Consider the following 10,028-nt stretch of genomic DNA (forward strand, 5'->3'; position numbering starts at 1 on the left):
ACAAACGATACGAGAACAGAGGGATGGAGGAAGAGCTCAGAGGAGCAACTGGACACAGGATGGATGGAGGACATGATGGAAAGTAGGGAGAGGGAGAAAGAGCCGAACAGAGAGAAAGAGAGTCGAACAGAGGGAAAGAGAGAGACCGAAAGAGAGGGATAGAGACAGAGAGAGGGCATACCGGCTGGAAAGTTTGCCCTTTCGTCTCAATGCGATGGGTCAATTATTCATGAGGCAAGGGGTATATGTGTGCTGACTGGATCAAACGGAAACATATTTCCCCAGCTTTGGCAGAGAAACAGAGCTTATATCCACCTTGCTACAGAGAAAGGGATTCCAGGTATATAATAATCTTGAAGCGTATTCGCCAACGTATTCACATCCTCCTCCTTGAGAAGACGCCATTACCTAGAGATACTCAGGGGACTCCGACACAAGTCATTGAGGAGCTAGGACATCAGTCTCATCCAGGCCTACAGGTAGGCTTGGGACCATAGGGTTCAAATCCAGTGCCTCTCAGCTGGCAACACCGCCGCAGAGAAAGAGGAGAAAACTATGATATTTGGAAGTGCTTTCAGCGCCGTTAAACCCCTAACCCTCAACAATAAAGATGTCGTCCTCCGATTAAACCAACGAGCTTGTTAAATGATCCGAAACGCCTCGTCTGGCCTCGCCAATCATAACTCAACCACCTAAACCTTCTGACCGAGACATAAAACCAGCTGATCCGTAAATCAACCCACACATCAACTCCCAGCCTGTGCGTGCGTGCGTGCGTGCGTGCGTTGTAAAAGATGGCTTTAAGTCTTATTACGCATATTAGTCACACATACATAGCCACCCCCCACCCACAGTCCCACTCACACACACAGCAGATGTTCCATATAAGTATTGCGTCAACCCACACACACACACACATTTGGAGTTGTTTTAAAGGGCAGGGAGATCAGAGGTAATATATAGTGTGTGGATCAAACCACTGCAGGACGAAAGATCGAGAGACCTTCAATAGACGGAGAGAGAGCGATAGAGAGACCGGCGATAGACACACAGAGATTGATTCTGCCTCTCTCTCCTGTGTACTCAATGACCCCAGCAGTCAACCCCCTTCCCTTTTGCTCTTTTAGTGTCCCGCCCCCTCCACACACTCCCCCTAGACACACCCTCTCCCCTTATCTCCTCCCTTATTCAGTCGCTCCACTCCAACTATTCATTCATTTACCTTTGTGTGTGTGTGCGTGTGCGTGTGCGTGTGTGTGTGTGTGTGTGTGTGTGTGTGTGTGAACTTTGCCTGTGTTGCTCTTTTCTCGTTCAATCAACCCTAGAGTGTCTCTCTCTCTGCCCCTCTCTCGCTCATATCAAAGATGGTGGCTGTGTGTGCGTGTGTGAGAGAGAAAGGTCACTGCTTTTGTTCTTAATGCCACCATGAAACAACACAACCAAGACCGATATTCATCACTGCGGAATGCTAATCCATTCTGCACACACAAACACGGTAGCTGGAGGAGGAGTGAGTCGGCTAAACAGATGAATATCTCACAAAGGTGAATGAAGGGTGAGAGAGAGATGGGGGGCGGGGGGGAGAGACAAGGAGAGAAATAACTAGGGGTAAAGAGTGGTAGAATGGGAGAGAGAGAGAGGTGTAGTTGTAACAAATTAGATTTGAGGACAGATATAAAATCAGGTCGCTCTAGCCTTAACACACACACACACACACACACACACACACACACACACACACACGAGAGAGAAGAGGAGAAGAAATCTATTGAATCTCATCCCTCCAATGTACACTCATTCCAGCCTCCCTCTTTGGATGCCATCTGTCACTCGCGGTCAGCCCCGCCCACACAGACTGCCGTCGTCCAATCAGAATGCAGGGAGATCAGTGCGGTAAGGCCATTAACCCCTAATCAGCTGGGGGGGGATGAGCTCTGCTGCTCAGACACAAGACAGACAGACGTGCAGACCATCACACACACAAAAGCTCATCCACAGCTTCTCCTTGCAGGCAATTTGCCAACATCACTGAACAAAGAAACTAAAGTGTGTCGTCCTTCCCGACACATATATGCATAAGTGCATGTTGGTGCAAAAATGATGCTGAGAAGGTCCATCACGCTCCCAACACACACACACACACACACACACACACACACACACACACACACACACACACTTAGGCAGCTGCTGCTGCCGCCCCCATCACGATGGGTTCATCAGGGTCATGTTCAGTCTGGTCCGTCCCGTCACCGTGGTAACCTTGATATCCCCCTCTTGAATCCCACCCCCACCAGAAGTTATACTGGCTATTGAGCTCCTCCACCGGGAGTCTTCGAGGGCATGTAAACACAACATTTTTTAACATCCCGCTTCAAATCGACAGTAAGAATGGCTTGCGGTAGGGGGTCGAGTGATGCTGGGAGTAGTTCAATACAAACATCGATAGGTGGGTTAGTCGGAGCAGAAACCTGTGCTGGCAGCCATGTTGGACAGGAAAAGGGGATAAAACTAGGGACGAAACAGTGTTTCAAGTTTAATTTAACCTTGATGTGGTGCTTCCTCCAGACTATGCCCTGAGGTTACTTTAAAAATACTGGCACCTAACCCCAGCTTTGATTGGAGCTGATTAACAGTGTGCCTTGAAGACATTTTAAATAAAAAGCAACAGATTTTGGCGTACGGCTTTGCAGAACTGTTTCATCTCTTTTGCATTCCTGTTTGTCGGATATTTTGGGTACAAATAAAATGCATCTGAATGTTATTTTCAAAGTAAACAGACCACTCAAACAATATTTGCCATTAAGTAAATGTATTACTCTCTATAAATAAATAATTTAGGATTTAGGATAAATCCTGCCAGAAAGCATTATAGACGTCTGTTCTGAAGTCTAGCTCAGACCAAGACAAATTCAATAAGGCCACGCATCCTCATCCACACAAATGTTAACAAAAATTAAAATAATTTGGGTCCTCCCCGCCTTCACCAAAAACAAATAAAAAATAGTACCAATCTCTACGTCCTCTCACTAGGCTCCGCCCACTCATTCCAGTCTATTGAGGCCCCGCCCCCTTTGGCTCCAGAACCAAGAAGTGTGAGTGGGCCACAGCTAAAGCCATTCTGCCCATCTCAAAAGCCTTCTCTCATCTCCCATCTGCTCTGAAAATCTCCCAAGGTTAACACACTGGGCCACTCCCTTCCTACTCCCCCTCTCTCTCCCTCTCTTTATGTTTCTCTACCTCCCCTCTCTTTCTTTATGTCTCTCTCCCTCCCCTCTCTTTATGCATCCCACTCCCACTCTTCCCCCATTTTCAGACGTCATGCACATGCACTGATGCAGTGGAGCTTAATAGACCATCAATCTGCCATTCAATCCATCCCTCCCTCCCCCCATTCCTCCCCCTTCCCTCCCTCCCTCCCACTGTGTGGGATAACCAGGATCTGCTGATTTGATCACAGGTGATCAATTCATCTGCCAGTTCCCAGTAGACCTCCCTACCCTTGTGTGTGTGTGTGTGTGTGTGTGTGTGTGTGTGTGTGTGTGTGTGTGTGTGTGTGTGTGTGTGTGTGTTAAGAGCACTGAACCCTGATTCTATTCCATTTAGATTGAATATAGAGACGAACACGCACACACACACACACACACACACACACACACACACACACACACACACACACACACACACACACACACACACACGTGTCCATCCCATGTGCACGTGCACATCCTGGTTGACTGTGGGGAGTCATTTGTCTTGATCAAACTCAATTGATTCTCTGATTTGGACCATTTTGCTCTGTGACACCAGGGAGAAGGAAGGAGAGATACAGCGAAAGAGAAGGAGAGAGAGCCCGAGGAGAACGAAATAATAAGTCTCTCTCTCTCTCCTCTCCGCCCCCCCCCACACACACACACACCTGGTTACAAGACACATCCATTAAGTCCTGACAAGTCCTCCACAGACCCCCAGCGCTAGTCCCGACATCTAACCAGAGCCCGTCGGCCACGGGGAGATAAAACCAACGAGAAGAAGATGAAGGGATGATGACGGAGATGAGTGTGGCATCCTAGCTACGATTTGAATTCATACACACACACACCTAGGATTAAAGCACAAGGCAGCAGTCACCATGAGCATGATGAGGTGGGACACACGCTCACTGCCACTGTGTGTGCGTGAGTGTGTGTGAGGGCCAATCACAAAATGAAAAGGAAGCCTTCAACAGTAGGATGAAAAGTTGAATAGATGTATACAAAAACACACACACCCACACCTATGTTCACACACGGGCACAGATGGACGGCCCGCTGCTATTCAGTGTGTATGTGTGTTCGCTCGCAAAAAAGCTTGCAAATGGCTACTAAACAAAAAAAGCAAGAAATGTATTATGTGCAATACAAAGCTGCAAAGACAGGAAAGGCCTTGGTTCGGCCCCGTGTGTGTGCTTGTGTGTGTGTGTCACATTGTCCATCCATGCCGTATGTAAAAACCCAAGGCTATATGAGAGATAAGATGTTTTCAGTTGGGAGAAAGTGTTGTGCGCTGCCGCATGTGGCCAGGACTCACAAAAGACTAACGCAACAAGAAAGAAACAAAGTAAATGTTTAATCAAAATTTAAAACCCTGAAGTTTCAACTACTGTTCTCTGGCATTGGGATGAGATTGTGTCACGGTTAGCCATTACTGCAAACCTTTATAATATTGTATAGTATTATATAAAACTCATGTATTCTGTATATTGAAGTCGTTTTATGGTTTTTGTTGTCTTTGCTCGGAGGATCCCGAGGTGCCGTTTCATTACAACGTATTCTAAGCACCTAGTACTGCATGCTGACTGGCCAACAACATAGACAAACTATCTAGCAATGGTTCCTTATTGGGTAGCAATGAGCGCCAACCACATACAGTAACTAGCAATGCATGCAAACTGTGTGATAAATGGATAGCAAAGCAAAGTACACCATCTGTCTAGCAACAGAGGCAAAAAGTGCATTTCTTGCATACTGGCTTGCAACATATGCTAACTGGTTAGAAACGTGGGGTTGCTATCACAAACGCATTGCAATAACGGAGGGGACAGAATGTAATTTCCGTTCAAGTCTTTGTCGCCAGTGGCTAAGTGTGTTGTCAGGGTAAGGTTTCCATGACGACATGGCAGAGGTGTCACCAAAGTTTTGGCTATATTCCTGGTAAGCCGTTTTGAGAGATTAATGTGGAGCGATTGCGCACTAATCTGTGGATCGAGGAAGAGAGAGAGAGGGAGGGACCGAGAGAGCGAGAGATGCGTCTCCATGGGAGCGTCACCAAACCTTCAGAATTAGGGACCTCCAAGAGATGTCCCAACTCATGCAGACACACACACACAAACCTGGAGATCATCCGGGTGTGTTTGTGTGTGCGTCCGTGTGTGTGTGTGCATCCATGTGCGTGTGTGTGCGCGCGTGCGTCTTGTTTAACCTTTCGTCTCCGGTCTTCTCCACTGCCATTAATCATCAATTGTCCATCCCTCCCTCCAGCCATGGCCCTCCAGACAGCAGCCAGGCCTCTGCCACAGTGCCTTTGGGCTTGAGTTATCTCATCTACTAATGTCGTCCTCATAGGATCAACCATCTGCCCCCGAGCACGCTGCCGTGGTAACAACCCATGCTCCACTTTTTGTCTGTGTGTCCCTATGTGTGTGTAAGCGTGTCTGTTTGTGTGTCAGCAACCTTGGCCATGTGTGTCCGCAAGCTTGTGTGTGTGAATGTTTGTGATTGTTCTTCAACTACACCGTGGACTGCAGGGCGAGTATGCATTTAAGAGGATTAAATTGCATTTCACAACTGACAAATATAAAATGGCTTCATTTGTAGCGTGGGAGTCTGTGTGAACAGCAAGGAGGTAGATGAGAAGGAATAAAAAGGAGCATGGGAAAAGAAAAAACGACTGATCATTGTCCTCCAAACACACACAGTTTTCGACTTGTATTTTGTCTGCAACGTTCAGACACACACCACAGGATGTCAACGATAACGATGGGGTTAGTTGTGTATCTGCGGATTGTTTCGATTTCACTGTGGAGCTTTAAGCGGGAGAGACCGTGATCGATGCTTAATAAAGCCACAGCAGAGCATCTTAAAACCCTCTTTAAAATAATCTCAACTGTCTGCGCTGAGGTAACATGGCCACTCTCGTTGCAAAGGTGACTTGGCGCATTAGATTTAGTAGAAAAATACATAAGTAGGTTTACGTGTGTGTGTGTGTGTGTGTGTGTGTGTGTGTGTGTGTGTGTGTGTGTGTGTGTGTGTGTGTGAGATTGAAAACACACATTTAACATTACAATTTTTGCATTTACCTCACATATGATGTTTTGCTAGCTTTAGCCTCTATTGCTAAACAAATTAGCATAGCTCCATTAAAAGCTAACCTTATTGGACCAAAATGACCAACTCTAATGCTAGTTACAAGCCCTTGAACACACCCAATACTAACGCTGAATACAACAGATTGATCTCAAATGCTAACTTAATAAGATGGCCACAGCCAATGCTAGCTCCAAGATCCTGAACACATGATCCAATGCTAACGTAATAGGACCCAGCCAAATATTGCTAATGCTAGCTACACGACCATGAACACAACAACAATCAAATGTTAATGCTAAATACAAGGCCTTATAGAACACATCCAATGCTAACCCAAGGACCGATAAAACCATGGCTTGTGCTACAAAATGGGCGGTTCGGACAATATTGAAGATTGGCCCATTTGCGGTTACTATGGTAACGAGCCGGTCGCCCTCATAGATACTTGTGAACGGGAGGAAACGACACAATTAACAAAGAACTCGGGTTGGTGGGTGTGTGCATAAGAACGTTTGAAGCTTGAAAATGTGTGTGCGTGTCAGTTGAACCTGTACGATCAGCCCTTTAATGACCCTTTAATGACTCACTTCTTATGACAAATGTACTTATTGTAACAAATGCACTTATTGTAAGTCGCTTTGGATAAAAGCGTCTGCTAAATGCCCTAAATGTAAATGTAATGACACGCAATGTTTTCAATCAACCTTGAAAACAAAAAAAAACAAAAAACACAACACTAGTTGCAAACCCGGAGGTGTCAGAACTATGAAGGCGGTAACCTTAGCTTCTTGTTAGATGATCGCCACGACAACGTGTTAATCACCAAGCAACCCCGCCCCTCCCCCAGTACACCCAAATCCCAACCCGCCCCCTGACCAATCATGCATGAAACATGAATAATGAAATGTACTAATGAAAACAGCTTCAACACCAATCTACAGAAGACGAGGCACACATTTTCGTTCTCACACACACACACACACACACACACACACACACACACAATTTATCCATTAGCTGGAAAGCAATAGCAGATTCGATTTTTTTTTTTATACATATTGCTCAAGGACGAACACACACACACACACACACACACACACACACACACACACACACACACACACTCACACTCACACTCACACTCACACTCACACTCACACTCACACTCACTTCTGGTTGACTCCATCTAGCTCTCATCAAGCCAGACGGCCATATGGGGACAGGGGACATGCTAGGGGGGAAGGAGGGGGGTTGTGTGTGATTGTGTGAGTGTGTGTGTATGCATAAGACCCCATCCCGTAATACTACACTAGCACAAAGGATGCATGCATGGCCAAGCCAGCTTTGTGCTGCATGCATTATGACACACACACACACACACACAGACACACACACACACCGCCCCAAGGTGTGTTCAGCTGCCTTCAGCTCCGATCAGCTGAAGGGGAACACTGTCAGGGGGTCTCTCTCTGCCTCTCCATGTCCATCTCTCCCTCTCTCTCTCTCAAGAGCTCCTATTACTTACTAGCTCCGCCCACAAGCAACAGTACACTGCTGACACACACACACACACACACACACACACACACACACACACACACACACAGATGTATACCAACAGCCGTGCACAGGGGCGTGACGCGCGGTGGAAGCCCTAATCTGTGCGTGACCTGCTTCTTGTCACCCCTACCTCTCCCCCGGAACCCCCCCAGCCCTCCCCAAAACACACATCCCCCTTTCCCCACCCTCTTCCACTGCCAGGGGCCTTGAGGCAGGGGCCTCGCCTGCCATTGTTAGCCCACAAAGGGTGAGCGGGGGGCGGGCAGGCCGGCAGCTTGGAGGCACAGTGTAGACTAGGCCTGGTGTGGAGTGAGGGGAAGGGAGGGAGGACCCTTGTGATGGGGGGGGCATCAGCAGAAGCTCGTGGGGAGAAGATATTTTATAAAATAGGAAGATAGGGAAATAAAAAGGATGAGCAAAAAAATAATAGGTCAAGGCGAAATAATGAAAAGTCATTGACACACTTTTACGCAGTAATACGAATAATACGCAGAACTTCTGCCTTGACCCAAGACATGGCCCAACCGGAGGCCACGTTGTTGGGGGCAGACAAGGGTTAACCTCAGAACGGTAACCTGTTGGGATACCAACGATTAACCAAACTCTGTAACACAAGGAAACAAGCTGCACATAATGCAAAACACACACCTAACAACGTCAACTCATAGATAAGCCCAACTGTTTTCTGCGAAAACACACACACACACACAGCTGTGATGTCAACTGGTGTGTGCACACAGAGGCGTGTCGCAGGCAAGCACAGAAGTAAATGAGTGGCGAGGCGATGATCCCATTGTGTTTCAGATGTACACACACAAAAGAAGCAGGCTTGTAAACAACAATGCTATCTGGCAGGGGCTTCTAGTGCTAGACATCTCTCTCTCTCTCTCTCTCTCTCTCTCTCTCTCTCTCTCTCTCTCTCTCTCTCTCTCTCTCTCTCTCTCTCTCTCTCTCTCTCTCTCTCTCTCTCTCTCTCTCTCTCTCTCTCTCTCTCTCTCTCTCTCTCTCTCTCTCTCTCTCTCTCTCTCAAACATTTTAGACTTAATTCCAAGTGCTTCTATTAATTTGTGGGACACAGCAATTGGTAAGGTGATGGGTGACCATCACAAACACACAGCGTGTCAGTACTTGGAACCCAGGGTCGAGGTCACCGAATGGTCCCACACTGGCCTGTCCTTGGCACGACAATGAGGCAGCAAGTGTGTCCCACACATACACACACACACACACACACACACACACACACCGCTACAAATGATACTATACCATGACGCTATATCAGGTGTTTTCACCATAGGCAAAGGTTCACATCAAGCTAACTATGAGCGAGAGTGCCATGCTAGTGCAGGTAGCCAAAAGACTCTTGTGAACGCCTCCGTCACGTCTCCACCTAAAGCCCCTCCAGGCGGCTCTCTGGCACCGCAAATGTTTAACTAGCAAGCGGCAAACGCCACTCAGGCTAAACAAGGGCTAAACATGCTGAGAAGCCAAGCTAAACACCAACAGAAAAGTCACAGCCATCCCCCGCGGGTGCGTGCTATGCTAACTTAACTTAGCTGAGCTCGCGGCAACACTTCAACGCGACAACAAGGCCTTTTGTTAAGCACACACACTTGTGAACCCGGTCGTCAAGAGAATGGGATGCAAAACAGGCACTAGGCGGAGCACAGGGGCCGACCGACGAATGCGGTGGAACACCCAAAAAACAGATGCACAACAGTGTCCGTGTTGCCGTCAGGGCGAACCATGAACCACCAACCCCGTTGGCCTCAGTATTCACAGCCTCTAAAGGAATCGGGCGGTCAGGTGGACGGCCCGTTTCAGAGGTTGCGTCGGGTTTGAAACCGCACTGTCTGCCGCCCACCTGTAGGCTCCCTTGAGAAGGACGCCCCCTCAGCCACTACCTGCTCATTAACCACACGTCGCTCACCACCCGCTCATCGTTAGCCATACTGGACAAAAGCATCTGCTAAAGCCCCTCAATAGGAGCGGACCATATCTCTGCCCCCAGCTGCAGGAGAACAATGTGCCCAGGGGTGAGTAAGTCCAACCAGCTCAGACAAGAGACAGAGTCTTTTCTCTCCCCCTCTCCCTCTGCTCTCCTCTATGGCTGCGTCTGAA

At 47.7% G+C, this 10,028-nt stretch overlaps 1 protein-coding gene across 1 annotated transcript in view; it reads right to left on the reverse strand.

Annotated features, from left to right (window-relative positions):
* zswim5 (zinc finger, SWIM-type containing 5) overlaps positions 1-10,028 on the reverse strand; it is a 45,540-nt gene that overhangs the window by 17,683 nt on the left and 17,829 nt on the right. The gene's annotated exons all lie outside the window — the stretch shown is intronic.

The sequence above is a fragment of the Pollachius pollachius genome (genome assembly GCF_949987615.1).
Source record: "Pollachius pollachius genome assembly, chromosome: 14".
Classification (NCBI taxonomy): domain Eukaryota; kingdom Metazoa; phylum Chordata; class Actinopteri; order Gadiformes; family Gadidae; genus Pollachius; species Pollachius pollachius.